Here is a 5,087-nt window from a genome sequence, read left to right on the forward strand (position 1 = left end):
GATATCAACTATTTTAGATGAAAATTACACTTCAAGGCAATCGAAAATTATTACAGATTAGTTCATAGCCAATTTGTAATATTCCATCGAGAAATAGAGTTACTAATAGCAATGAAATTTCTTATCCAAGATGTGCCTTCCATACCTAATTATCCATCCTTAATGCTTTGCTATTCCATCGAGACATTATATTAATTGATAAGCTACATACCTGAATGTAAATATCAAAAATGCGCCTTCCGAGCCTACTATATGTATTGTCATTAGTAAACATTATCTAAGCAAAGTGGAGACCAATAGTGTAGTTCCCATTTCGCATGCAGAACCATAATAAGTGAGAGAGATTGGAGAAATGCGTGCAGTCATGTATAATGCAGAAGTGCCAGCGACGAGCTTTGTTGTGTTTGTGGCGATGTAGGAATTTGCATTGGTAGAATCATCCATGAAATTACCAGTATTGCTAAATGCCCAATTAGTTGTATTTGATAGAATCTTGAAGGTCCAGCTCTATCTATATCGTCTTCATATAAGGTTCCATTGATAGTAGCTTCTCTCCCTCCACAATTTATATGAAAGAATAGAAAGGTAGCACAAAATCTAACAACACATAGTCAAATAAAGTAATATTTATTTTATGGTATTGAAATTAGTAAGAGAAAGATATGATTCTATTTGTCCAATGCATTAACTTTGTTTGTTTCCCAAACAATGTTGGAATTAAAATTTTAAAGGGCATTGAGTGTTGTGGCTTATGGGCAACCGCCATTTCTACTTATTTTAGTAATAGTTGGACCTAACCATAAGCCCAAGCCTAATTCTAGGCTCTAAATAATAATTTAAACAAAACTTTTACTTACTTTTGGGTAAACGCAATAGTAAATGAATATATAAGCATATATATGATTCAAATCCTCAAAAAGTGGAAAAGTATAACAAACTTACGATACATTGCCCATTAAAGAGTTTGTAAATAAGTTTCTCTGGAAAGCAACAAGAAATTTGATCATTTAGATACCATGTGCGCGTGCGAGAGAGAGAGAGAGAGAGAGAGAAATGAGACTGAAGTTTCCTACATGTTCCGTTCTTGACATGTGCTTTGACTTGTGACATTGTTGTAGGACAAATCACAGCACATTGCATAAAAATAAAATAAAAATAAAAAAAAAAAGCTTGTTATTTGAGTAGCTCCATCAAAATATGTTCAATATGGACAATTACATCTATACTAATACCATATTTTGTTAAGAGTGAATTTCAACCTTATTTCATGTACGATAATAAAAGGTTATCGTTTTTTCAAATAACAATTACCTATTGCCTGATTACATGATATATGGATATAAACCACTATAGGCAAGTATTTACCATTTTGCATAATCATCCTTAGGGTCATATGCTAATTATGCAACTTGTTGATATGTGCATACTACCACAGTGCAACCTAACCTTATAAATAATCAAACTATAACAAAATTAAAATTTTTTAATTCTCTCAGTCAAAAAAAAAAAAAAAAAACAATAAGAGTGGGGAGTGAAAAATCTCGGATTTGAGACCTCTCGACCACAAGGATTTTCCATTAATTTGGTAAGCGTAAAGGAGATGTATACCTTATCATTGTGTCTCACAATGCTATTCCGACTCATTTGACCTCTCAATGAATAAAAACAAAAAATTCCTTAATTCCAATTACTTTGCATAATGACTTGGTTCTTAGGCTTCGTGCTCAACATATTAACATGTACAAGGCTCAAGTATTATTCTAATAAATGGAGAATATAAAATCAAGAGAAATGGTATTCCTCTTGTATATTTAGCAATCTTAAATGGTTTCTTTTTTTTTTTTTTTGTAAGAGTATGTAGAAGGGAAGAGAAAAATGGGTTTGTAAGCTTTAGAGATTGGGACAAAAGTCTATTTTAAGAAGAAAAAGAAAGAAGTCAGCATCCTATTTGGCAATAACTTCTCTTGCATTCTTTAAGGGTGTTAGGAGTCAGTTCTACCCTCTAATCTAAGATCGTCTAATGAAGAGTTTTATCAATACTTACAAGAAAAGAGGGATATAATACCTCGTGGAGTACTCGTGGTAATATAAAAAATAAAAAATAAAAAAAAAAAAAAAAGAAGAGAGAGAGAGAGAGCGAGATGTAATGTTGCATTCAAGTATTAAAAGTATGTAGTCTTTTACCAGATTTAAAAAAGAAAAAAGGAAAAAGAAAAACGATTATCAAATAATAGTCAACAACTTGCCGACTAGATATGCTCTGGTTGATCTTCCTGCTTAAATAGGAAGTAAAAGGTCTCAAATTCTATACCTTTAAACCAAAAAGTTTGGTCAATTTGGTGAGTAAAAGAGAGATTGTCTCTTATCGTATAGCCAACAATGTTCTTTCAAGCCATTGGACCTTCCAATGAATAAAAAAAGTCAACTAATTGTTATTTGTTATATTATATTATGTGAGCATATATATATATATATATATATATATATATATATATATATATATATATATATATATATAAAATGCAAGCTTAAATTAAAGAATTTTTACAAGAGGAGATGATTTTGGACCTACTTAATATTTTAGGATACTGACTTGACTCGTCTATACATGTAATTTGACATATTGTAAATGAGCCAAATTAATCGAGAGTAGCTCAAGTATCGGCGTAATAAAAACTCCCTCAGACTCGTTTGCTAAGCTTTTCAAACTGGAGCTCAGTTTATTAGCTTGCAAACCAGCCAATGGTAGATCAATCCCAAAGAGTTAGAAGGCCTCGAAACCCAAAGAGTTAAAATCCTTTTGGCTCCTATGCATGGACTCAAGTTCTCCATAATTCAAGATTAATCAAGCTTAAATCAAAATTACATCACTTTAATTTTATAGATTTCGAGCTGAGTTCATTTATAGTTATTGAATCAAGTCTGAAGCAAGCTCGAGTTTAGCTATTTTTTAAACTATTTGAATTCCAATTCATTAAACCTCAGCTCTTTTACCGTCATGCAGTACTGTCCAACATTAACTAGAAAACAGCGAATCAAACCAAATAATATGACAATGAAAAGGATATCCCATCTACAATTAATTGTGTGGGTGACTACGAAATTAAGAGCAAGCCTCTCCTACTGTAGTAGAATAGCATTGACTTGACTTAGTTATTGAGATATTTGCTTGAAAAGTCTTTGCACGATATTAACCACAACTAACTGTGATGTAGGCATGTTTGTTTTGTGAATTTTCTATAATGATGTGACGTGAAGTCAATTATAAGGCTGTTTAGGCAAACCTCCTAGCTGTCTCTGCACCCCTACCTCCTTTATCACTGAGCGCTAAATACTGGCTCCAATTTTTAATATTTTGTATATGTCTTAATAATTTATATTTTTCTAAGTTTCTGATAACTCGAATAGTTAATATTTTACAATACATTTTTATAATTTGTGAAAAAAAGTTGTTTTTAAAATTGCTAAATTACAAAATAATAGCTCTGATTATCAATATTTTATAATTCTTTTAAGAATTTATAAGAAATGGACTTTTTTTTTTAGTTGTTGGATTAGAAAATAATAGCTTTAAGTTACCAATATTTTACAATATTTCCTAATAATTTGTGAAGAAGTGGCATTTTTTTGTAGAATGGTTGATTACAAAACAACTCCAGTTGCTATTATTTTATAACAATTTCAAATATTTTGTAAAAGATAATTTTTTAAAAGAAAAAAAGTTAGTGATTTACAAAATAATAGGTCTGATTGTCAAAATTTTATAATATTTTGTACACTATATCTTTTTTTTTCAAAAAAAAAATGATAATTTACAAAATAATAGCTTTTTTTTAGGAATAAAATAACTGCATTAATTAGAAGAATCCTGCAACACAAGATGGGAAATAGAGGAAGGAACTTCCTCAATCCAAATAGAAAAATCTAAAATAGACAATGATAAACGAGATAAAGCATGAGCAACCTCATTGCCTTCTCTATGTGTGTGAACACAACTCCATGTAGAAGCATTGGAAAGCACCGACTTTAAGGAGAGAACACGAGTGCCATACTCTGTTTCTAGTAGAAAATCCTGCTGAATATGTTGCACAAAGAATAGTGCATCTATTTCCAAAATAAAAGAAGAGAAGCCTAACTCAAGGGCCATTTGTAAACCGAAAATAGCTGCTTCTGCTTCCGCTTGGTTAACACTCAACAACAGTTGCTCACGCTTGCAACCAGACGCCATCACACTACCTTGCGATTCTCTAATCACAGAGCCAAGTCCACAACCTTGAGAAGACCCAAAAGAGGTATCAACATTAAGCTTAAAACTATGTGCCGGAGGAGGGACCCATAGAACCGTCCTTGCTTCGTTACTCGAACTTCTATTGCCAAAATTAGCTGATTGAAAATCGAACAAACACTGCAAGCCCTACTGAACCACTTCCTCAACATTTAGAGTTTTCTGTTGAAACTTCTGCAGGTTGGGAGCTCGCCAAAGAGACCACGCGGCCATGGAAAAGATGTGAACTTGTTCCTGACAGAGACGTTGCGATAGCTCCTAAAACCAGTCAAAGAAAGGCACCTGCAGATATTGATCCACTCGAATTCGCAATGGACATTATAGCCAAACAAGTCTGTCCTTCATACAATCCTTAAACACATGAGTGACATCCTCAAGCCCTTCTCCACACATAACATAGACAGGATCAAAATCCAGCCCCCCTTTGTTAAGTTCTCTTAGAACGGGTAACTGGTTTATATAAGCACGGAAAAGAAAATGTTTTACCTTAGCTGGCATACCCTGCTTCCAAATAACAAGGAGGTACCCACTCCGAATTGAATACTGTCCATCCTTGTTTCATTCCAAATAACAATATTAGTAGGACGAGATAAACTCAACGGTATCACAACAATAGTTCTAGCTTCACTTTGAGTAAAAATGGATCTAACAAGATTATCATTCCATGTAAGCGACTCAAAATCGAAAAGATCACTTACAGTAGCTGTGTGACTTAGGATTGAAACTGGAGTGTAGCTCCCTTAGGAAGCCATTTGTCATGCCAAATACGAATAGTTGTTCCATTTCCCACACGCCATCGACA

General features: G+C 32.9%; 1 long non-coding RNA gene across 1 annotated transcript; it reads left to right on the plus strand.

Moving 5' to 3' along the window:
- The first annotated feature begins 3,888 nt into the window (after positions 1-3,888).
- LOC149494762 (uncharacterized) lies at positions 3,889-4,835 on the plus strand. Its single transcript, XR_016321568.1, has 2 exons — positions 3,889-4,292; positions 4,466-4,835. It is a non-coding gene; the product is annotated as an uncharacterized LOC149494762 (long non-coding RNA).
- The last annotated feature ends 252 nt before the right edge of the window (positions 4,836-5,087 follow it).

Source organism: Jatropha curcas, chromosome 7 (genome assembly GCF_041381405.1).
Source record: "Jatropha curcas cultivar XTBG-Jc1 chromosome 7, XTBG_Jcur_1.0, whole genome shotgun sequence".
Taxonomy (NCBI): Eukaryota; Viridiplantae; Streptophyta; class Magnoliopsida; order Malpighiales; family Euphorbiaceae; genus Jatropha; species Jatropha curcas.